Consider the following 25,360-nt stretch of genomic DNA (forward strand, 5'->3'; position numbering starts at 1 on the left):
TGTGTCCAGGTGCAGTAGAGTGGTATTCTTCAAACCTCCTGAGTTAGAAGACTGCTTTAGTCTCACAGCCATTACAACGCCGCTGGTTGAAAGCTGGCTTCTAGGCATACTCTCTTGTGAGAGCGGAGCTCAGGGCAAGACTCTCCCCTATCCTGCCTGCCCATAGTCATAGCTGTGAACATCCTTAAGTGAGGTGCTGGGAGAGATTGGAGAAACGCGAGTGGAAGTGTCAGGACTCTACTCACGTGGATCTGAGTTCAATACAGCGATTGCCAGTGCCCTTGTTCAATTACAGTGCAGCTGGGGAATACCTCGCCTCAATAAGTGCCTGGCAGACATCAGCCTGCAAAGCATACACACTTCTGAGAGTTGAGCTCATGGCCTTAACCTCCGCCATCCTGACTGTACGTTTCGCTTCCACAGCATTTCGTTGTATGCGGGGCAGTAGCGAAGTGAGAACCAAGTGTCTGCCTTGTCAGTTTCGCGCCCAGCAGACGGCTGCCTCCAAGGCATGCACGCTCCTTTGGATTGAGCTTATGGTTTGTACCTCCCCCACGTTGACCGCCTGTATGCTTCGCTTCCAAAGGATTTCGTTCGATACGGGACGCAAGCTTTGTGAGCGGCAAGTGACTCTTAGCTCAATCCAGCGACTTCTGAGCAATTCCTCCCTCAGAAGGGAGCTGCATACTAACTTCCAAACCCGAGTACCTTGTTGAAAGCTATCTCTCTGGGGAACTTCCTCCTGTGAGGTGAGCTGACACGCGGTACTTCCCAGTTCCACCCTGCCTGCACATGGAGTTACGAATATCCTCACTAGACTTGTTTGTCGGAAGCTCGTGGGACGCAAGGGCCAAGGTGCAGTCTTCAATGTTTGTGTCTCCGGGGGTGGTAGAGCGGTATTGACGGAACGTCCTGACTTACAATGCTGCTTCTTTTTCACGGCCATAACAACTCAGCTAGTGGAAAGCTAGCTTGCAGGCATGCTTCCTTTGGAGAGCAGAGCTCAGGGCAGGACCCCTCCCGCATCCTGCCAGACTGTAGACGTGGAGGCTAACATCCTTATGTTAGGTGCTGGGAGACGTGGTGAGGAAAGCATGTGGAAGCGTTGGGCCTGAACTCACGCGTATCTGAGTTGAATACAGCGATTTCCAACGGCCTTCTGCTATCAGAGTGTAGCTAGTTTCTACCTCCCATGTACGAGTGGATAGCAGACATCTGCCTCCCAGGCGTACACACTTTTGAGTGTTGAGCTTATGGCCTGTACTTCCCACATCCTGCCTGCAGGTACACTTCGCTGCAGACAGGCCTAGGCTCGATGCGTGACTGAAGTGTTGTGAGAGGTAAGCGGAATGTCCCGGCACACAAGACAAGTGCCTCCAAGCTCAATCCAGCGATTTCCTAGTAATTCCTGTCTGAGACTGGTGCTACATACTAAGTTCCATAGGTGAGAAGCTAGCTGAACGCCCTGTCCAAAGGCAACTTACTTCTGAGAGTTGAGCTCACACTCAGTCCCTCACAGTTCCACACTGCCTGCAGAATGAGTTTCCAACATCTTCACCATAGACGTTTGTCAGAGGCTTCTGAGACACAAGTGGAACAATGCAGACCTGGGGGGTATGTCCAGGTGCAGGAGAGTGGTAATCGTGGAACCTCCTGACTCAGAATACTGCTGCGTTCTCACTGCCATAAGAAGGCAGCTGGTTGAAAGCTGGCTTCTAGGCATGCTTCCTTGTGAGAGCTGAGGTCAGGGCAGGACCCTCCCGCATCCTGACTGCCTGTAGACGGAGGTCGTAGCATAGTTACGTTAGGTGCCGGAAGGGGTTTTGTGAAACTCTTGTGGAAGTGACAGGCCCGCACTCTCGTGTATCTGAGTTCAATAGAGCGATTGCCAACGTCCTTGTTCAGTTTGAGTGTAGCTCGGTTCTAGCTCCCCTGAATAAGTGCCTAGCAGACATCGGCCTGCAAAGCATACACAGTTTGAGAGTTGAGCTCATGGCCTCTGCCTCGGCCATCCTGACTGCCTGTACGGTCTGCTTCCACAGCATTTCGTTGTATGCGGGACAGTAGCGAAGTGAGAACCAAGTGTCTGCCTTGTCAGTTTCGCGCCCAGCAGACGGCTGCCTCCAAGGCATGCACGCTCCTTTGGATTGAGCTTATGGTTTGTACCGCCCCCACGTTGACCGCCTGTATGCTTCGCTTCCAAAGGATTTCGTTCGATACGGGACGCAAGCTTTGTGAGCGGCAAGTGACTCTTAGCTCAATCCAGCGACTTCTGAGCAATTCCTCCCTCAGAAGGGAGCTGCATACTAACTTCCAAACCCGAGTACCTTGTTGAAAGCTATCTCTCTGGGGAACTTCCTCCTGTGAGGTGAGCTGACACGCGGTACTTCCCAGTTCCACCCTGCCTGCACATGGAGTTACGAATATCCTCACTAGACTTGTTTGTCGGAAGCTCGTGGGACGCAAGGGCCAAGGTGCAGTCTTCAATGTTTGTGTCTCCGGGGGTGGTAGAGCGGTATTGACGGAACGTCCTGACTTACAATGCTGCTTCTTTTTCACGGCCATAACAACTCAGCTAGTGGAAAGCTAGCTTGCAGGCATGCTTCCTTTGGAGAGCAGAGCTCTGGGCAGAACCCTCCCGCATCCTGCCAGACTGTAGACGGAGCTGCTAACATCCTCATGTTAGTGGCTGGGAGAGGTTTTGAGAAAAGCATGTGGAATCGTTGTGCCTGAACTCACGTGTGTCTGAGTTGAATACAGCGATTTCCAACGGCCTTCTTCAATCAGAGTGTAGCTAGTTTCCAACTCGCATCTACGAGTGGTAGCAGACATCTGCCTCCCATGCATACACACTTCTGAGGGTTGAGTTTTTGGCCTGTAACCCTACATCCTGCCTGCAGGTACCTTTAGCTTCCAAAAGGCCTAGGCTCGCTTCTTGATGGAAGTGTTGGGAGAGGTATTTGGAATCTCCTGGCACACAAGACGAGTGCCTCCAAGCTCAATCCAGTGATTTCCTAGTAATTTCTGTGGTAGACTGGTGCTACATACTAAGTTCCATACGTGAGAAGGTAGTTGAACGCCTTTTCCAAAAGCATCTTACTTCTCAGAGTTGAGCTCACCCTCAGTCCCTCACAGTTCCACACTGCCTGCAGAGTGAGTTTCACACGTCTTCACCAGAGACGTTTGCCAGAGTTTTTTGAGACGCAAGTGGAACAATGAAAACCTGGTCGGTATCTCCAGGTGCAGTAGAGTGGTAATCTTGGTATCTCCTGACTCAGAATACTGCTACCTTCTCACTGCCATAAGAACGCAGCTAGTTGAGAGTTGGCTTCCAGGCATGCTTCCCTGTGAGAGCTGAGGTTAGGGCAGGACCCTCCCGCATACTGACTGTAGACATTCGTCCTGGCATCGTTATGTTAGGTGCTGGAAGAGGTTGTGTGAAAAGCCTGTCGAAGTGACAGGCCCGTTCTCACGTGTATCCTAGGTCAATATAGCGATTGCTAACATCCTTGTTCAATCAGAGAGTAGCTCGGTTCTAGCTCCCCTGAGTAAGTGTCTGGCAGACATCTGCCTGCAAACGGACCAACTTCTGAGAGTTGAACTTATGTCCTGTATCCCCACATCCTGCCTTCAGGTACCCTTTGCTTCTAAAAGGCCTAGTCTCACTGTGTGACGGAAGTGTTGGGAGAGGTAATTGGAATGTCCCGGCACACAAGACTAGTGCGTCCAAGCTCAATCCAGCGATTTCCTAGTAATTCCTGTGGTATACTGGTGCTACATACTATGTTCCATACGTGAGAAAGTAGCTGAACGCCTTGTCCAAAATCAACATATTTCTGAGAGTTGAGCTCACCCTCAGTCCCTCACAGTTCCACACTGCCTGCAGAGTGAGTTTCGCACATCTTCACCAGAGACGTTTGCCAGAGGCTTCTGAGTCACAAGTGGAACAATGCAGACCTGACGGTATCTCCAGGTGCAGTAGAGTGGTAATCTTGGAACCTCCTGACTCAGAATACTGCTACCTTCTCATTGCCGTAAGAACGCAGCTAGTTGAAAGCTGGCTTCTAGGCATGATTCCCTGTGACAGCTGAGGACAGGGCAGAACTCTCCCGCATCCTGCCTGCCTGTAGACGTAGCTGCTAATATTCTAATGTTAGGTGTTGGGAGAAGTTGTGAGAAACGCATGTGGAAGCGACAGGCCTGTACTCATGTGTATCTGTGTTGTATATGGCGATGTCCAATGGCCTTCTTTATTCAGTGTAGCTAGGTTCTTTCTTTTTATTAATTTATTTATTTAGATAGTCACACACACAAGAGAGAGAGAGAGAGAGAGAGAGAGTCAGAGACATAGGCAGAGAGAGAAGCAGGCTCCATGCACCGGGAGCCCGATGTGGGATTCGATCCCGGGTCTCCAGGATTGCGCCCTGGCCAAAGACAGGCGCTAAACCCCTGCACCACCCAGGGATCCCTGTAGCTAGGTTCTAACTCCCATATATGAGTGGATAGCAGACATCTACCTCCCAGGCATACACACTTCTGAGAGTTGAGCTTATGGCCTGTACCTCCCACATCCTGCCTGCAGGTACACTTCGCTCTTAACAAGCCTAGGCTCGATGCGTTACTGAAGAGTTGTGAGAGGTAAGTGGAAGGTGCCGGCCCACAAGACTAGTGCCTCCAAGCTCAATCCAGCGATTTCCTAGTAATTCCTGTCTTAGACTGGTGCTACATACTAAGTTCCATACGTGAGAAGCTAGCTGAACCCCGTGTCCAAAGGCAACTTACTTCTGAGAGTTGAGCTCACACCCAGTCCCACAGTTCCAACTGCCTGCAGAATGAGTTTCGAACATCTTGACCAGAGACGTTTGTCAGAAACTGGAGAGATGCAAGTGGAATAATGCAGGCATGGAAAGTATCTCCAGGTGCAGTAGAGTGGTAATTCTGGAACCTCCAGACTCAGAATGCTGCTACGTTCTCACTGCCATAAGAATGCAGCTAGTTGTATCCTGGCTTCTAGGCATGTTTCGTTGTGAGAACTGAGGTCAGGGCATGACCCTCCCGCATCATAACTGCCTGTAGACATAGGTTCTAGCATCCTTATGTTAGGTGTTGGCAGAGGATGTGTGAAAAGCATGTGGAAGTGACAGGCTTGTACTCTCCTGTATCTCATTTCAATACAGCGATTATGAACACGTATAATGCCTCCTCAACCTGAAAAGCAGGAAAGGATAATAAATAGCAAATATCAGATAAAAATACTTCTTTTATATTAGACACCATATTGCAAGTGCATTTAAAATTAGCAATGCATAACATTTATTTCCTGACATTTGTCTTCCAAAGAGTTCACAGTGTTTCAGTGTCAGTTAAACCAGGGGAAGAATCTCAGGAAGAATCCTTCACATAATAACATGATCATTGGTAATAATGTGTCTCAGTTCTTTCCAAATCCATACAGATGCATTTCTGATGAGTGACTGAGCTGTGAAGAAAGAGATGAGAAACCCTCATCCATCAGAATTACTTGTGTCAGAATATTTTAACCATAGTACTACGGATAGTAAATTATCCTTATTAACAGGAAATACGTCTCACATTGGAATCTGAGCAATCAGATGGGCAGAGAAAAACCGCTTTGACTGGCTCTTCATCTTTTAAATACAAAGGAGAGCTGTTCTATGTACAAAGTCAGTTTTCAAGATAGCCTTAGGGAATAAGAGTCTGCAGCATGGAATCCCACTGCACAGCACCCAGGACGACCGCGCTCCAGGTCTTCTTGATCCCAAATCCCTGGGCCTGTCCCCCAACATATGCTAGCACCAGAGGTCATTTGCAATTGCTCTCTTAGGAGCTCTGGGGAAGGGGGAAGGAGCTAGATAGGATGGGACATGTGGAGGCCAAGAAAATTAAGGCCATTCCACTTTATGTTCAGCGTTAGCACATGTCCAGCCATCCCAGGCCCCTGTGAATAAGAGCTGAAATTTACATTACTTCAGTTACAGGAAAAAAAACAAAAGTTTACAGCTTAATGTCCTAGAAAGCCCCACATTACAATAAAATCTGAGCCCAAGCCAAGGGCAGGAAGCCCCTATTAGAATAAGAACAGAGCTCAATGCCCTCCAAGGCCCCATATCAAAATGTAAACAGAACTTGAGGAATTGCTCCAGCCCTTCTGGAGGTACCTGAGACCAGCCCTTAAAACTAAGCTAAAAAAAAACAAAAAACAAAAAACAAAACTAAGCTAAAACCCACCTCGGGGTCTAAGTCTCTGCTCTGCCCTGTCGGGTATACTTGGACGCAAGCTCGAGTTGGTAAATCAACCCTCCTGTGTTTGAATCGGTGTCGGCTCCTTAGTGGTTTCTCGGATTCACAATCTTGAGCACAACACCCCCATGTCCCCTCCCCACCTGGGCTGACCCCCTGTCCCCTCCCACCCAGGCTGACCCTCAGTCACCTCCCAGCCCACAACAGCTGGGCAGAGGCCCTCACATGAGGTACCTATGGGCATGGTGCGCACTGCCGCCATCCCCGGCCTCCCAGGGGAAGGAAGGAGGTTTTGGCAGGACACACTCCCATGGTGACCCCAGGGCTCCCTGCCCAGGACGGCAGCTGGTGACAGGTCGGGGTCTGTGTCCCTGATGCCGGCTCCTCCTCCCCAGGTTTTCGCGCAGGAAATGAAGGAGGAGGCCCTGGTCTCCTCCAGGGACATCACGCAGATAGGCCTGGACGTCAACAGGACGTTCGGCAGCCACACCATGTTTTGGGACCGCTACTGGGGTCGGTGAGGCTCCTGGGCCGGGGGGGGGGGGTTCGGGGCCCCAGGGGAGGCCCGGGGGCTTCTGGGTAGGAAACACGGGGCTTCTGAGGCCGGGGGTAGCAACAGCAGCCAACAACACACACCGCCGCATGGTAAGGTGCTGGGGATGACCCCCGTGCCCCCACACCCGGAGTTCGGGGATGAGGAGGCCACTAGGATGGGGCCTCCAGGGGTTGCCATGTGAGCTGAACTCCAAAGGGTTGAGGGACAGCCGCCTGAAAGGCAAGGGGCTGGGGTGGGGTCCGTGGGGGGCAGTAAGGGGACCTGGGGGCCAGGCAGCATGGCCGTGGCTGGAGCAGGACACACATCGATCCGATGAGGGCCAGACGGCTCAGGGTGACACCCACCCTCGATGCTTTATATATTTCTAAAGTCTATGCATTTCATTTGAGACAATTTGCAATTTGTAAACATACATAGTATGATGACCCCCAGATAATGCCCCCGGTCCAGCCAGGGCCCTGCACTGACCACGCGGGGCCCGAGGGGCAGGTGTCACAGCAAACCCCAGACTGGGGTCGCCTTTATCTGTACACGTCTCCGTGTAGCATCTTAGAGAAAGGGGATGCCCTGTGTCCGCAGGCCCCCACTGCCATCCCCCTCATTCCCCACCTCCACACCATCCCCCTACATCATCATCCCCCATGGCATCGCCCCCATACCATCCCCCCTACACCATCCCCCTCACACCCCCACACAATCCCCACCCACACTATAACCCCACACCACCACCCCTACACCATCCCCCACACTCCACCACCATCATACCTCTGCCCCAACACCATCGGCTCCCAGCAAGGACCCGGTGCAGCTGCCCCCTGTGGGACATGCTCAGCCTCCCCGGGGTTCTCTGGACAGCCTACTCCCATCAGAGCCCTGGTGTCCCATAGAGTACCGAGGGGTTGCAAGGAAGAGGGAATGCCGGGAGCCCCCGACAGGGTGGGTGCAGGTGGGTGGAGCACAGGATGCACTGTGCCCTGCCTCCTCCCACTGTCCGTCCTGGAGGGCGGCACACCCTGCACAGGACACCAGCCCCTAACCCAGAGGGACCTGGGCTGGCCTGGCCCTGGGCTCTGTGAGGGCTGGGGTGATTTGAGTCCCCCCCAGGCCCAACACAAAGACTAATGGGATCCAGCCCCCCATGGCCCTGGCCTGGGCCTGGATTCTGGCTCTGGGCTGAGGGAGCCCTCTCACAGCTGGATGTGACCTCCTGGGCCCTGGTCGTGCCCCACAGATCCAGGGTCGCTGACCTAGGGCAGCCCTGGGGATCCCGGGACACCCCAGGGTGGGGAGAACAGGGGTAGGCCGGTTGGCCCCACCAACACCCACAGCAGGAGGCAGGCTCCTCCAGGTGTTGGGGCCCCAGGGGGCCCAAGGCCGGGGTCCAGCTGCCCTGCGGGGACCCAGCGCAGGAGCCCATGAGCTGCAGGTCCAGGTCAGCTCTGCTGTCCTCAGAACCGTCTCTCAGGCTGAAACCTCAGGACACAAGCCCCCACACGGAGTCCACACATGCTCCCAGGTGGGGGACTCCAGCCCCCGCCCCCCACCCCGTGTGATTCTTGCCCTCCCTAAAGGACAGAAAGGTCTCCCTGCCCAGGGGAAGGTGCACACCCTCGGCTCTGAGCCCGTTTGCTGTAGCAAGTCAAGAAAGTGTTGTGGTGCGAAAATGCACAGCCAGCCCATTTCTGTGTCTCCAGGAACTCTGTGCACGGGGCGTGGAGAGACCCCCAGAGAGGAGGAGGGGCACCACCCAGGCCCCAACCAGCCCCTGCAGGGGCGCCGCCAGGCACACACACAGCTGACGTCCCCACGTGCCTACCAGGGGCGGCCAGACACCAGGGTCAGGACCCCACGGACTTTACTGGGACTCAGCCTGTGCCCCGCGGGCCAGGAGGGGCTGGGACAGAGTGACAGTCAGGGAGCCTCAGGTCACCAGGGTCTGTGCAAAGCGACCTAGGAGGTCTGTGCTCCCTCTGTCCTGGGGGCCTGGGCTGGCCGGGTTCCGGGGCACTTCCTCCCCTCCCCGCATCCCCGTGCCTGTGTGCCTCGGGCACAGAGGGCCTGTGGGGCGGTCAGTGTGGCCCTGGAAGGGAGGTCAGGGCAGCAGGCCCTGGTCTTGTGCCCAAGATTGCAAATACGAGAAACCACCAAGGAGCCGACACCGATGCAAACACACGAGGGTTTATTTACAAGCTCCAGCATGGGTCCAAATATACCCGACACTGCGGAGCAGGGACTTGGACCCCGAGACTAAGAGGCGACGTAGCAGCTTTATAGGGGCCAGTGGCCCATGGGATACACAGAAAGGTGCACAGTCATGTCGGTCCACACGCAGGTGGCCGATTGAATTACATCTTACCCTATAGTATCCATTTTAGCTGGCCTATTACTTTGGTCAGAATTGGCGCGCAGTTTTGGCGGGCACAAAGCAGGGTTACATTGTTCTGAGCCGATTTCCGATTAGGGTGTGCCCAGCGGCTCGACTAGGGTGGGGCAGCGCCTTAAGCAATAAGCAGGTTATGTGGGGGTCATACAGGAGGTGGCAGGTGTAGCACAAAATGGAATCAGTCCTCCTCTGCTTGTCCAGGGGTAGGGGATTTTTGTTAAATTTCCTGGGTCCCACATTCCCCCCTTTTTCAGAGGATCCTATGCAGGATCCAATCAAGGGTCCAGGTTGCTCTTAGAGTGAGCCAGGTGGAATGATTAAACCAGGATTTTAACCAACCTTGTTGCTGTTCTCGCTGCCATTTATATTCCAGCGAAGAAGCAGCATTCTACGTTTAAGGCAGCACATACCCCCCCCACACACCACACACACACCCTTTGTTGTAAGAAGACTAAGTCTAATCCCTTTCTATTTTGAAGGACAACCTCAGACTAGGGAGTCTTGGAGGTGTGAAATTAGTGAGAACGGTGCACTCTTAGCTTTAGGGGATTGTCCTTGTCCGGGTGGCTTTTCCATTCTGGAACAAAGTTCTTGAGAACGGTATGTGGGTCAGCTGGCTGGACGTGGGTGTAGTGGACCAGGGAGTAATCCCGTCGACCTTGAGAGCATTGGGAGTGGTCAGGATCAGGGTGTAGGTCCCTTGCAGCGAGGTTGAAGTGTCCGGTGTTGGTATCTCCACACGTACACATGTACACCCAGTCACCTGGCTGATATCGATGGGGATCCGGGGGTGGCCCAGTCTCATAGAGGGCCCTCAGCTTAGGCCACACCTGCTCATGGGTTCATGACATTTGGAGGGAGAAAAGAAGTTGGTGATCATCAAATTCAGCAAGCACCTCAAGTTTTAAAATGGGGATAACAGGTGGAGGAAGACCGAACATGATCTCGTAGGGAGTCAGTCCCATCTTATATGGGGAGTTCCTCACCCGATATAGGGCGAAGGGGAGGAGAGTCACCCAGTCCCCGCCAGTCTCCAGGGCTAATTTATTTTATTTTTTTTTAATTTTTATTTATTTATGATAGTTACAGAGAGAGAGAGAGGCAGAGACACAGGCAGAGGGAGAAGCAGGCTCCATGCACCGGGAGCCCGATGTGGGATTCGATCCCGGGTCTCCAGGATCGCGCCCTGGGCCAAAGGCAGGCACCAAACCGCTGCTCCACCCAGGGATCCCTCCAGGGCTAATTTAGTTAAGGTCTCCTTTAGTGTTCTGTTCATCCTCTCTACCTGTCCTGAGCTCTGGGGCCTATATGCACAATCTAATTTCCAATCTGCCCCAAGTACTAGTGCCACTCCCTGTGTTACCTTAGAGAAGAATCCTGGGCCCTTGTCTGACCCAATCTTAACAGGAAAACCATACCTTGGTAAGATGTCTTCCAGCAGTTTCTTGGTCACGGTCTGTGCCGTTTCATGTTTGGTGGGAAATGCCTCTGTGCATCCTGAAAAAGTATCTACAAACACTAATAAATACCTGTATCCATATTTTCCAGGTTTTACCTCAGTGAAGTCCACTTCCCAGTAGGCTCCTGGGCGGTCCCCCCGGAGCCAGGTGCCTGGGTTAGATCCATGGGCGGTGGCATTAGTTAACTGGCATGAGTGGCAGCTTGCCACGATCTGCTCGATCTTTGCTCGAGAGTCTTTAATAGTGATCTTTGCATGTCGTATGAGGTCTTCCATCTTCCTTGTTCCCGTGTGAGTACTCCGATGCGTTTTGGATAGGACTCGCCGTCCCAGTTCCTCTGGCAAGATGATGCTGGAGTCTGTGGCCCTCCACCAGCCACACAATCACTGGGTCATAGGCAAGTGTTTGATCCAGTGTAAGTCAGCATCACTATAGTTGGGGGTGTCCGGCAGGTTCCGTTCCCCCAGATCAGGTAGCGTGGTTGCTAAGACCTGGGTCACCAAAAGGGACACCTCCTTTGCTTTTAAATCGGCTAGCCGGTTTCCCCTGGCTACTGGTGTGTCTGCCTTTTGGTGCCCCGGACAGTGGATGATGGCTAGGGCCTTGGGCAGCCAGAGGGTCCTCAGGAGTTCAAGAATCTCCGTTTTGTTTTTAACAGTCTTTGCCTCTGCTGTCAGAAGCTCTCTCTCTCTCTGTAAAGGGCTCCGTGAATGTGAGCGGTGGCAAAGGCGTACCTGCTGTCGGTGTAGATGTTTATTCGTTTACCTTCCTCCATGGTCAGTGCCTTGGCCAGTGGGATCAGTTCTGCCCATTGAGCCAACATTTAGGCTGTCAATGGCTCCGCCCAGACGGTCTCTGTCTCCGTGGTTATGGTATGGCTGCCCCCGCAAATCGGACTCCTTCTCGGACAAAACTGCTGTCGTCCGTGTACCAGGTGGCATTGGCGTTCGGCAGTGGCTGGTCCTGGAGATCAGCTCTGATTCCGTACACCTGTGCCAAAATTTCTTGACAGTCATGCAGAGGGGGGTCCCAGTCTGGGTTAGGGAGTAGCGTTGCCAGATTCAGGGTTGTCGGTGGCTTAAATAAAATTCTGGTGGGGTTTAGCAGTAGGCTCTGATAATGGGTCAGATGGGCATTGCTGATCCAGCTGTCTGGGGGCTGTTTGAGTACCCCTTTAATAGCGTGTGGGGTGGTAACATGCAGTTCTTCCGGACTTTTTCTATTATAGACTCGTTCTGCTATTATCACTAAGTCCTGCAAGCTCTTCTCTCCCAGTCTCTCTACTCTTTGCAATTTCTTTTTAATGTTCAGAGCGGCCTGGTTAACAAAAGCCATGATAATTGCGGCCTTTGTTTCCGGGGCTTCTGGGTTCATAGGGGTGTACTGCCTAAAAGCCTCTATTGCTCCCTCTAAGAAGGCTGCTGGACTCTCATCCTTACCCTGTCTCACATCATAGACCTTGGCCAGATTGGTAGTCTTGCACGCGGCAGCCTGGAGACCTGCCATTAGAGTCTGGCGGTGGACCCGGAGTCTCTCCTTACCTTCAGGCGAGTTGTGTGCTTTGGGGAGTAAAAACGGGTTTTAGCCAAGGAGGGGAATTCTCGATCATGTCCTGACAGGCCAGGATGTTGGGCATCTGGTCAGGGTGGCCATCTGGTTTGTCCCTGAAGTTCACGGCCTTAACCTGTAAGATAATAGGTAGGTGAAAATTTCCTTCTCGGGGCCATCCCACATCAAAGGTTGGCCATTCTGATATGCAATAAATTTGGAATCTCTCTCTCTGTATGTCTATGCTCAGAATAAGAGCTGCTTCCCTAACATCCAAGAAGTGGGAGAGCATAAGAGACAAGGGTATGGTTTGCATCTGCCCATTATGTCCCCTGTCCACACCAAGGCACAGACAGTTACGACAGTTCACAAGTAACACAGTCAAACACACAGTTAACAAGAACACAGTAACACAGACCAGCACACAAACAGGTAACAGACCAGCGCGCAAAGAGGTAAGAAGACACAGTAACAGACAAACGTTCTAGTGCGGCTGCGGAGACAAGACAGAAAGTAATCCGAAGGGCTGGCAGCCAGCCCTCCTTACAGATGAGGACCCCCGTCCTCCATACAGACTGAGGACCCCCGTCCTCCTTACGGATGAGGACCCCCAGACCTCCTTATGGATGAGGACCCCTGTCGTCATTACGGATGAGGACCACATCCTCCTTATGGATGAGGACCCCCGTCCTCCTTACAGATGAGGACCCCATCCTCCATACAGATGAGGACCCCCGTCCTCCTTACAGATGAGGACCCCCGTCTTCCATACAGATGTGGACCTCCGTCCTCCTTACAGATAGGACCTCCATCCTCCAGGCAGGGGCAAGGGACGTCTCCTCAAGACCCCCGGTTGATGGCCCACCAGCGCGTCCGCCTAAGCCAATGCTGACCTAATACAGATTGGAATTCCTACAGGTTGGAGCTCTCAGAGAATATACATGCAAAAGGTGGAAAAAGTTGAGTGCACTCACCACGCGTGAAATCCTCCGGATAAGGTCCTGGAGGTCTCTCAGATCCCGGACGAGCCCCCAAATGTTGTGGCCAAGATTGTGAATCCTAGAAACCACCGAGAAGCCGACACCGATGCAAACACAAGAGGGTTTATTTACAAGCTGGAGCGTGGGTCTAAGTATACCTGACACAGCGGAGCAGGGACTTGGACCCTGAGACTAAGAGGCATAGCAGCTTTATAGGGGCCAGTGGCCCATGGGATACACAGAAAGTTGCTCAGACATGTCGGTCCACACGCAGGTGGCCGATTGAATTACATCTTACCCTATAGTATCCATTTGAGCTGGCCTATTACTTTGGTCAGAATTGGCGCGCAGTTTTGGCGGGCACAAAGCAGGGTTACATTGTTATGGGCCGATTTCTGAGTAGGCGTGCCCAAAAGCTTGACTAGGGTGGGGCAGCACCTTAAGCAATAAGCAGTTTATGTAGGGGTCATACAGGGGGTGACAGGTGTAGCACAAAATGGCATCTGTCCTCCTCTGCTAATCCCCAGGAGTAGGGGATTTTTGTTAAATTTCCTGGGTCCCGGGATCCGTGGGTGGCGCAGCGGTTTAGCGCCTGCCTTTGGCCAGGGGCGTGATCCTGGAGACCCGGGATCGAATCCCATGTCGGGCTCCCGGTGCATGGAGCCTGCTTCTCCCTCTGCCTATGTCTCTGCCTCTCTATATCTCTCTTGCTGTGTGACTATCATAAATAATAAAAGAAATTTCCTGGGTCCCACACTGACTGCATGTACACTTCGCTTCTAACAGGCCTAGGTTCGTTGCATGACAGAAGTGGTGTGAGAGGCAATTGGAAGGTGCAGGCCAGGAGACAAGTGTCTTGAAGCTCAATCCAGCGACTACCGAGGAATTCCTCTCATACATTGGCACTACATACTAACTTCTATACAAGAGAAGCTAGTTGAAAGCAGTGTCCAGGGGAACTTGATTCTGAGAGGTGAGACCACACGCAGTCACTCACAGTTCCACACTGACTGCAGATACAGTTTCGAACATCCTCACTAGAGATGTATGCCAGAAGCTCATGGTACGCAGGGGGCAAGTCGAAGGCTTCAATGGTTGTGTCTCCAGGTGCAGTAGAGCAGTATTCATTGAACCTCCTGAACTACAGCTTTGAGCCATGCTTCCTTTTGAGACCTGAGCTCAAGACAGGACCCTCCCGCATCCTGCCTGCCTGTAGATGTAGCTGCTAACATCCTAATGTTAGGTGCTGGGAGCGGTTGTGAGAAAAGCATGTGGAAGCGACAGGCCTGTACTCACGTGTATCTGCGTTGAATACGGCGATGTCCAACGGCCTTCTTCAATCAGAGTGTAGCTAGGTTCTTTTTTTTTAATTAATTAATTTATGATAGTCACACACACACATACACACACAGAGAGAGAGAGAGAGAGGCAGAGACATAGGCAGAGGGAGAAGCAGGCTCCATGCACTGGGAGCCCGATGTGGGATTTGATCCCGGGTCTCCAGGATCCCACCCTGGGCCAAAGGCAGGCGCTAAACCACTGCGCCACCCAGGGATCCCTGTAGCTAGGTTCTAACTCCCATGTATGAGTGGGTAGCAGACATCTGCCTCCCAGGCATACACACTTATGAGAGTTGGGCTTATGGCCTGTACCTCCCACATCCTGCCTGCAGGTACACTTCGCTCTTTACAAGCCTAGGCTCGATGTATGACTGAAGTGTTGTGAGAGGTAAGTGGAAGGTGCCGGCCCACAAGACTAGTGCCTCCAAGCTCAATCCAGCGATTTCCTAGTAATTCCTGTCTTAGACTGGTGCTACATACTAAGTTCCATACGTGAGAAGCTATCTGAACCCCGTGTCCAAAGGCAACTTACTTCTGAGAGTTGAGCTCACACCCAGTCCCACAGTTCCACACTGCCTGCAGAATGAGTTTCGAACATCTTGACCAGAGACGTTTGTCAGAAGCTGGTGAGACGCAAGTGGAATAATGCAGGCCTGGAAAGTGTCTCCAGGTGCAGTAGAGTGGTATTCTTGGAACCTCCTGACTCAGAATGCTGCTATGTTCTCACTGCCATAAGAACGCAGCTAGTTGTAACCTGGCTTCTAGACATGCTTCGTTGTGAGAGCTGAGGTCAGGGCATGACCCTCCCGCATCATAACTGCCTGTAGACATAGGTCCTAGCATCCTTATGTTAGGTGCTGGCAGAGGTTGTGTGAAAAGCATGTGGAAGTGACAGGCTTGTACTCTCGTGTATCTCAGTTCAATACAGCGATTGCCAACGTCCTTGTTCAATTAGAGTGTAGCTCGGCTTCTAGCTCCCATCAATAAGTGTCTAGCAGACATCTGCCTGCAAAGCATACACACTTCTGAGAGTTGAACTCATGCCCTGTACCTCCCACATGCTGACTGCAGATACACTTCGCTCCTATCAGGCCTAGCCTCGATGTGTGACAGAAGGGTTGTGAGAGGTTAGTGGAAGGTGCCGGCCCACACGACTAGTGTCTCATATCCCAATCCAGAGATATTTGAGGAACTGCTCTCTTAGTTTGGTGCTACATACTAAGTTCCTTACATGAGAAGCTAGTTGAACGCAGTGTCCAATGGGTACTTGCTTCTGAGACTTGAGCTCACCCCCAGTCCCTTCAGTTCCACACAGCCTTCAGATGGAATTTCGAACCTCCTCACTAGACAAGTTTGTCAGAAGCTCATAGGACACAAGGGCCTAGCTGCAGGCTTCAATGCTTGTGTCTCCAGGTGCAGTAGAGCGGTGTACATGGAACCTCCTGACTTACAATGCTGCTACGTTCTCATGGCCATAAAAACGCAGCTAGTAGAAAGCTGGCTTCGAGGCATGCTTCCTTTTGAGAGCTGAGCTCAGGGCAGGACCCACCCGCATCCTGCCTGCCTGTAGACTTAGCTGCTAACATCCTGATGGTAGGTGCTGGTAGAGGTTGTAAGAAAAGCATGTGGAAGCGTCAGGCCTATACTCCTGTGTATCTGAGTTGAATACAGCGATTTCCAATGGCCTTCTTCAATTAGAGTGTAGCTAGGTTCTAACTCCCATGTAGGAGTGGGTAGCAGACATCTGCCTCCCAAGACTGATAAATCATGTTGATAGTATCTATCCCCTATATGATATAATAAAAATGGCAGTATATCTCTGTATATGATTCACAATCACAGTTCAATCATGAGATAAACAGACATGTCCCAACTGAGGGAAATTTTACAAAATACTCTACTTCTCAAAGTGTTCCAGTTCAACAACAATAAGGAAAGGCTGAAAAACTGTCACAATCCAGAGGAGCCTAAGAAAACATGAGGACAAGTGTAATGTGATGTGAGGGATGGTAACTTAGCAAAAACTAAGGACATCTGAATAAAGTATGGTCTTTGGTTAATGCGAATATTTTAATATTGATTCATTAGCTAATATTTGTACCATACTAATATAAGATATTGATAATTGGAGAAACTGAGTGCGAGTGCATGAGAATTCTCTGTACTATCTTCTCAATTTCCCTATAAATCTATGTGTTTTTTTTCTAATAAATAAGATTTATTTTGAAAATTGACTTAAATGAATCAGGCTCCAAGTGTGAAAACATTTTTAGAATAGTTTAATTAATTTTTGCCTTATTCTTAAAGAGTTCCTTAGATGAGAACAAAGTAAGAATTTTATATCAGAAGGAAAGAAAAACACTTATGAACACGTATAATGCCTCCTCAATCTGAAAAGCAGGAAAGGATAATAAATAGCAAAAATCAGATAAAAATACTTCTTTTATATTAGACACCATATTGCAAGTGCATTTAAAATTAGCAATGCATAACATTTATTTTCTTGACATTTGTCTTCCAAAGAGTTCACAGTGCTTCAGTGTCAGTTAAGAAATGATTCATGTGAAATTTTTATTAAACCAAATTTACTGGGAAATTACTGCCCAGATAATACTTTATTTTGATTTTATTGAGTTCCTTCCTAATCACTGAGCCTTTTCGTTAGAGCTTTCAACTATAGCAAATGCCTTAGAAGGCCAATTTTTAAGTTGCTATTATAATACCCTAATGGAATCACGTATCGTTTTCCTTCGCTCAGATATGGCACACAGTAGGCACCTGATAAAATACTGAATGAGTGAATGGATAAAATTGCTTTTTATCATTTCATTCAGCAATTTCATTCTTATCTTTGTCCATTTCATGTTCTAATGTTTATCAACATCAACTCAAGAAGGTTAGGGATCCATTAATTTATTAAGTATTTGGTGCATAGCTACTATGTGCAAGGTGCTAGGAATACCAAGTTAACCAGACATAGATGCAGTCCCTAGCTCCCTCCAGGCCATGCTGGTGGGAGAGACGGATACTAACCAAAAAGTGACCGAAAGACAACTAAACAAGATTATAGTAGCCAATATAAAGGTAAATATACAGCTTACTACAAGTACATATATAAGAAGGCTTAGTCTAACTGGGGCCTCAGAGAAGATGACTAGAAGAAGCAACATTTATATTAAGACTTAGAGAAAGGAGAAGGTAAGTGGTGGAAGGAGAATATTATGAGGAAAAGGAAGGTTTCTGCCTCTGAATTGTAGGGCTCTGGGCAAGTCCCTTGAGCTTAGGCTCTGAACCTACTTCTTTCTCTGCAAAACTGTGACAGTAATAATGCCTGTGCCATAGAGCTCTAATGAGTAAAGAGTTGGACTTTATTTGTACAATACCTAGGACGTTAGTAAGTACTTAATAAATATTTTCTGGTGGCCATAATGGCCTGGAGCCAGGCTTCCTGAGTTCGAATCCTTTAGTTGGCCCATCAAGATAACAGTATCTGCCCATAGGGTTGTTGGAGGATCCCATGAGTTCTTTTATGTGAAACATGACACAATTCGTGGCACATAATATGTGCCATATGAATGTTAACTTATATTAGCAATAAAGAAATCCTACAACAGTCCAATGAGGTGTTTAGAAATTATTCTATAGCTTTTAAGGGAATTGAAATTCAAAAAGAACCTAAGTGCCTGTCCGTGTTTACGTAGCTAACCAGTTCATTATCTGAAACCCAAACTCACAATTTCTGATTTTAACCTCACTCCAAGAGGCCTCCTCAAGCCCGAGGAAAAATTGCCTTCTTGGGATCTCAGGGAAGAATCCTTAATCTAATAATATGACCATTGGTAATAATGTCTCTCGGTTCTTTCCAAATCCATAAAGATGCATTTCCTGATGAGTGACTGAGCTGTGAAGAAAGAGATGAGAAACCCTCATCCTTCTGAATTACTTGTGTCAGAATATTTTAACCATAGTACTATGGATAGTAAATTATCCTTATTAACAGGAAATATGTCTCAGTTTGGAATCTGAGCAATCAGATGGGCAGAGAAAAACTGCTTTGACTTGCTCTTCATCTTTTAAAGACAAAGGAGAGCTTTTCTATGTACGAAGTCAGTTGTCAAGATAGCCTTAGGGAATAAGAGTCTGCAGCATCGAATCTGGCTGCACAGCCTGGATGCCTGAGCTCCAGGTCTTCCTGATCCCAAATCCCTGGGCCTGTCCCCCAACACAGGCTGCCACCAGAGGTCATTTGCAATTGCTCTCTTAGGAGCTCCAGGGAAGGGGGAAGGAGCTAGATAGGAAGACGGGATGCGTGGAGGCCGAGAAAATTAAGGCCATTCCACTTTAAGTCCAGTGTTAGCACACGTCCAGCCATCCCACGCCCCTGCAAAGAAGAGCTGAAATTTCCATTACTTCAGTTACAGCAAAAAACCAAAAGTTTACAGCTTAATGTCTTTGAAAGCCCCACATTAGCATAAGAACTGAGCCCAGGCCTAGGGCAGGAAGCCCCTATTAGAATGAGAACAGAGCTCAATGCCCTTGAAGGCCCCATATCAAAATGTAAACAGAACTTGAGGAATTGCTCCAGCCCTTCTGGAGGTCCCCAAGACCAGCCCTTAAAACTCAGCTAAAACCCACTTCGGGGTCCAAGTCCCTGCTCCGTTGTGTCAGGGTGTACTTGGACGCAAGCTTGAGCTTGTAAATAAACCCTGGTGCGTTTGCATCGGTGTCGGCTTCTCAGTGGTTTCTCGGATTCGCAATCTTGGGCACAACAGTCTGAGATAAAAAAACAAAACCAAAAGAAGCTCGGACGCAGGCAGAGTGAACGCAGGGTTCTGAGAGAAGCGGCGGAGACCCGGGGGCTTGGGGGCTCTTCTGTGGAGGCCCCTGCAGACTGGGGGGGCGGGATGCTCAGCCCCAGAGCCAGAGGACCCAGCGTCCCCACTGGCATCCCGCCCATCAGCGCCGAGTCTCAGGGAGCAGCACAGCGCCGCCCGCTGGAGGCCAGAGGCGCTGACGCCCACCCCGCCTCTGACCCCGCAGATGTGCACCTGAGAATCAGTGCCAAGGCCCATCCCCAGACCCCGCACAGACCACTCGCTGCCACCAAGTTGTCGGACCACAGAGGCTGCAGAGCTTCAGCTCTGCCTGGAAAGTAGGGTTTAGCTTCCTTTGTACTTTGTGCTTTATTTTCATTTATTTACTTTGATTCTTTTTTATTAATTGCTTTATTTTAATTTTTATGTATGTACCTTATATATTTCTTATTTTTACTTTCATGGTACTTTAATTGTGTTTCATATTTTGGGATTTAGAATCTTTTAACAACCAGGCCAAAATAATCTGGTGTTTTATTGGGGAGGGCAGTTGTTATTGTTTTTCTTGGTTTTTCTTTTTCTTCCTTCTTTCTTTTCTGGAAAAAATAATGAGATGGAGAAATTCACCTCCATAAAATAACATGAGGTAGTACTCACAGCCAGGAAGTTCATCAATACACATATATGATGTCTAACTACAGTTTAAAACAATGATTAGAAAGATAGCAGCTAGGGATCCCTGGGTGGCGCAGCTGTTTGGCGCCTGCCCTTGGCCCAGGGCGCGATCCTGGAGACCCGGGATCGAATCCCACATCGGGCTTCCGGTGCATGGAGCCTGCTTCTCCCTCTGCCTATGTCTCTGCCTCTCTCTCTTTCTCTCTCTGTGACTATCATAAATAAATAAAAATTAAAAAAAAAAGAAAAAGAAAGATAGCAGCTGGGCTGGAAAAAGAGCATAGAAGAAAACTAGAGAATCCCTTACTGTAGAACTAAAAGAACTAAAATCTAGTCAGGCCAACGTTAAAAATGCTATAACTGAGATGCAGTCCCAAGTGGAAGCCTTAAAAACAAGAAAGGTTATGGACCACAGAGGCAGACTGAGGGAACTCAGCCACTTATTAAAACAATAACATTCATATCATAGGAGACTCAGAAGATGAAGAGAGAGAAAAGGGGGTAGAAGTTTTATTTGAATGAATTATGTAAACTTCTATAACCTGAGGAAGGACACAGACACTGAAATCGAGAGACAGAGAACTCCCAATAAATTCAACAGAAGCTGACCATCACCCAGGCACCTCAGAGTCAAAGTCACAAAATACACAGACAAGAAAAGAATCCTGAAAGCAGTGGAGGTGGGGCTTGGGGGAGGTAGTCCTTAACCTACAAGGGAAGATGAATCAGTTTGCAGCAGATCTGTCCACAAACTTGGCAAGCCAGAAGGAAGTGGAAGGAAATATTCAATATGCTGAATGGGAAAAGTATGCAGCCAAGAATTCTTTCTTTTGTTTTTTTAAGAATAATCATCAAAATTTATTTAATCTCCATAGGAAGAAATTAAAAATTTCTGAACATAAAATGCCATTTTCCTCAATCATAATAGCAAAAATTTATTTTATGTTTTTAATTTTTTTTAAATTGGAGTTCAATTTGTAAGAATTCTTTCTTCAGCAAGGCTGTCATTCAGCATAGAAGGATCTCAGACAGGCAAAAAATAAAGGAGTTCATGACCACTAAACCAGTCCAGTAAGGAATTTTAAGAGGGACTCTTCTAGTGGGGGAAAAAAAGAGACCAAAAGCAAAAAACTAGAAAGGACCAGAGAACATCACCAGCAACACCAACTCTACAGGTAACACAAAGGCACTAAGTTCATATCTTTCAATAATCACTCTGAATGCTGATAGACTAAATGCTCCAATCAAAAGATATAGGGTATCAGAGTGGCTTAAAAAACATGATCCGGGATGCCTGGGTGGCTCAGGGGTTGAGCCTCTGCCTTTGACTCAGGGTGTGATCCTGGAGTCTGGGATTGAGTCCCATATTGGGCTCCTGGTGGGGAGCCTGCTTCTCTCTCTGCCTAATTTTCTGCCTCTCTCTCTCTCTCTCTCTTAAATAAAATCTTTATTAAAAAAACAAGATCCATCTGTATGCTGCCTACAAGATGCTCACCTTAGACCTATAGACACCAGCAGATTGAAAGCCAGGGGATGGAAAATCATCTATCACGCTAATGGACAGCAAAAGAAAGCTGGAGGACCCGTACTTATATCAGACAAACTAGATTTGAAACCAAACCCTGGGGGACACCTGTTGGCTCAGTGGTTGAGCATCTGCCTTCGGCTCAGGGTGTGATCCTGGGATCCCAGGATCGAGTCCCACATCGCCCTCCCTTTGGGGTGCCTGCCTCTACCCCTAACCCTAACTGCAAACCTAAGCCCAACCCTAACTCTAACCATAACCCTAACCCCAACTCCTAACCTCCTGCCCTAATCCCTAAAGCCTAAACCCTAACCCTAACTCTAAATCCTGTCCCTAACCCTAACCCCTTTCCCTAATCCCTAACCCCCATCCTAACTCCTAACCACTGACCCTTACCCTTATCCCTCACCCTAACCTCTAATCTGTAACCATAAGCCTAATCACTAACCCCTAACATCTGACTTAACCCTAACCACTAACTGCCTCCCTTCCCCTGACCCTACCATTCATTCTACCCATTCACTTACCCTGTGGTTCTGAGTAGTCCCTTCTGATGTGGACGTGGCCCCCAACGGCGCCTCCAGAGTCCTCCAGGGGGTCCTGAGGAAGCCGGGCTTCTGTGAGTGCGGACGCGGCCCCATGTGTTCCTGAGTCATAGTCAGCGGGTCCTGAGGACGCCGGGTCTCCTGTCACTGTGGACTATGCCTCACATCCTCTGGAAGCCTCACAGCAGGTCCTCAGGAGGCCGGGGGATTCCTGTCACCCTGGACATGGCCCCACGTCCCCCCGAAAACTCACTGCGGGTCCTGAGGAGGCTGTGGGCTCCTGGCAGCATAGACGCAGCCCCATATGTCCCGAAGCCAAGTGCATGTCCTGAGGAGGACGGGGGTCCTGTCAGTGTTGACGTGGCCCCACATTTTCCTCAAGCCTCACCATAAGACCTGAGGAGGTTGGGGGATCCTGTCAGCATGGACGTGGCCCCAAAGTTTCCCAAAACTTCAGAGGGGGTCCTGAGGAGGCCGGAGACCTGTCAGTGTGGATGCGGTCCCCACATCTTTCTTAGGCCTCACCACGGGCCCTGACAAGGCTGGGGTCTTCTGTCCGCATGGACACATCCCCATATTTCCCAAAGTCTACACCGGGGGTCCTGAGGAGGTCAGCGTCCTGTCAGTGTGGACGTGGCCCCACATCCTCCTGAAGCCTCACCGTGGGTTCTGAGGAGGCCGGGGCTCCTGTCAACATGGATGTGGCCCCCATCTTCCAGAAGCCTCAACTTGGGTCCTGAGGAGCCCGGGAGCTCCTGCCAGAGTGGACGCGGCGCCACATCTTCCTGAAGCCTCCCCGCGGGTCCTGAGGAGGCCCAGGGGCTCCTGTCACGTGGATGCGGGCCCACAGCTTCCTGAAGCCTCACCGCGGGTCCTGAGGAGACCGGGACTCCTGACAGCGTGAACACGGCCCAATGTCCTACTGAAGCCTCACCGCGGGTCCTGAGGAGGCTGGGGCTCATCAGCGTGGACGCGACCCCACGTCCTCCTCAGGCCTCACAAGCACAGGCGGGTTCCTGTTAGTGCAGGCGGAGGAGGCTTACTGCGCATGCACGCTCCTTGGGCGGGGCCTGGAGTCGGGCGCCATCTGCGGGACACTTACGCACTGCAGGAGGCCATGCAGGAGGCGGCCTCCCCGTCCCTAGGGCCGCACCTGCCTCCTTCCGGGCTCCAGCTGAGGCCTGTGAGCTTCGGAAACGTCTCACTGAAATGGAGCCCAACACCCGGACAGAGTCACCAGGTCCGGGTGAGGACCAGGCAAGGACCAGAATCACCAGGTCCAAGTGAGGTCCACGTGGGGACCTAAGTCAACAGGTATGGGTGAGGCTCCGGTGGGGACCAGAATCACCATGTCCAGGTGAGGTGCAGGTGGCAACCACACTCACCAGGTCCCAGTGAGGCCCAGGTGGGGACCAGAAGCACCAGGTACAGGGGAGGCCCTTGAAAGAACCAGAGTCAACAGTTCGAGGTGAGGCGCAGGTGGCAACCAGAGTCAGCAGGTCCAAGTCAGGCCAAAGTGGGGTTCACAGTCACCAGGTCAGGGTGAGACCCAGAGGGGAACCAGAGTCACCTGGTCCAGGTGAGGTCCAGTTGTGGAACACAGTCACCGGGTCCCAATTATGCCCAGTTGAGGACCATGGTCAACAGGGCCAGGTGAGGCCCAGATGGGGATCAGAGTCACCAGGTCCAAGTGAGGCCCAGGTGGGGACCACAGTCACCAGATCCAGGGTAGTCTCAGGTGCCGACCAGAATCACCAGGTCCAGGTGAGGCCCAGGTAAGGACCAGAGTTACCAGGTCGAGGTGAGTCCCAGGTGGGGAACACAATAACCATGTCCCAATGATATCCACCTCAGGACCAGAGTCACCAGGTCCTCTTGAGGACCAAGTGGGGACCAGATTCACCAGGTCCAGGTGAGGCCCAGGTGGAGACCAGAGTTACCAGTTAAAGGTGAGTCTAGAAGGACAGCACGGGTACCAGGTCTAGGTGTGGTCCATGTGAGAACCAGATCACCAGGTACAGGTGAGGCGCAGGTGGGAACCAGAGTCAGCAGGTCTGGGTGAGGCCAAGGTGGGGACCACAGTCACCAGGTCCAGATGAAACCAAGCTGAGGACCAGAGTCACCAAATCCAGGTGAGGCCCGGGGGGAGTGGGACTGGAGTCACCAGGTACAGGTGAGGCTAGAAGAACAGCAGAGACACCAGGTCCAGGTGAGGTTCATGTGGGAAACAGAGTCACCAGGTCCAGGTGAGGCCCAGGTGAGGACCAAAGTTAAATGTTCCAGAGTCTCACTTGGGAAACAGACTAAACATATCCCGATGATGCCCAGGTGGGTACAAGAGTCACCAGGTCCAGGTGGGGCGCACGTGAGGACCAGAGTCACCAGGTCCTGGTGATACCCAGGAGGGGACCAGATTCACCAGGTCCAGGTAAGACCCAGGTGGAACTCAGTCACCTGGTCTGGGTGAGGCCCAGGTGGGGACAAAAGTCATAAGACCAGTTGAGGCCCAGGTGGGAACACAGTCACCAGGTCCAGGTGAGGCCAAACTAAGTACCAGAGGCACCAGGTCCAGCTGAGGCCCAGTTGGGGACTGGAGTGACCAAGTATAGATTAGGTTAGAAGGACACCACAGTCATAAAAACGCAGCTAGTTGAAACCTGGCTTCTAGGGATGCTTTCTTGTGAGAGCTGAGCTCAGGGCAGGACCCTCCCGCATCCTGACTGCCTGTAGACATAGCTCCTATCATCCTTAAGTGAGGTGCTGGAAGAGGTTGCGTGAAAAGCATGTGGAAGTGTCAGGCCTGTACTCATGTGTATCTGAGTTCAATACAGGGATTTCCAACAGCCTTGTTCAATTAGAGTCATGCTACGTTTTAACTCCCATGAACGAGTGGCAAGCAGACATCTGCCTGCAAGGCATACACATTTCTGAGAGTTGAGCTTATGGCCTGTACCTCCCCCATCCTGACTGCCTGTACGGTCTACTTCCACAGCATTTCGTTGTATGCAGGACAGTAGCGAAGTGAGAACCAACTGTCTGCCTTGTCAATTTCGTGCTAGGGGACAGCTGCCTCCAAGGCATGCACACTCCTTTGGATTGAGCTTATGGCTTGTACCTCCCACATGCTGAACGCCTGTACGCTTCGCTTCAAAGGATTTCGTTCGATACGGGACGCAAGTTTTGTGAGAGGCAAGTGTCTCTTAGCTCAATCCAGCGACTTCAGAGGAATTCCTCCCTCAGAAGGGAGCTACATACTAACTTCCAAACCAGTTC

At 50.6% G+C, this 25,360-nt stretch overlaps 1 long non-coding RNA gene across 2 annotated transcripts; it reads right to left on the reverse strand.

Annotated features, from left to right (window-relative positions):
* Positions 1 to 8,975: 8,975 nt before the first annotated feature.
* On the reverse strand, positions 8,976 to 25,355 carry LOC125754758 (uncharacterized). Of its 2 annotated transcripts, XR_007409565.1 has the most exons (3): positions 22,070 to 25,355; positions 10,619 to 12,344; positions 8,976 to 10,030 (listed from the first exon to the last, which is right to left on the reverse strand). It is a non-coding gene; the product is annotated as an uncharacterized LOC125754758 (long non-coding RNA). The 2 variants fall into 2 exon arrangements; XR_007409564.1 differs by having other exon boundaries at positions 8,976 to 12,344.
* Positions 25,356 to 25,360: the final 5 nt, after the last annotated feature.

The sequence above is a fragment of the Canis lupus genome, unplaced genomic scaffold (assembly GCF_003254725.2).
Source record: "Canis lupus dingo isolate Sandy unplaced genomic scaffold, ASM325472v2 SANDYSCAFF093, whole genome shotgun sequence".
In the NCBI taxonomy this organism is placed as follows: domain Eukaryota; kingdom Metazoa; phylum Chordata; class Mammalia; order Carnivora; family Canidae; genus Canis; species Canis lupus.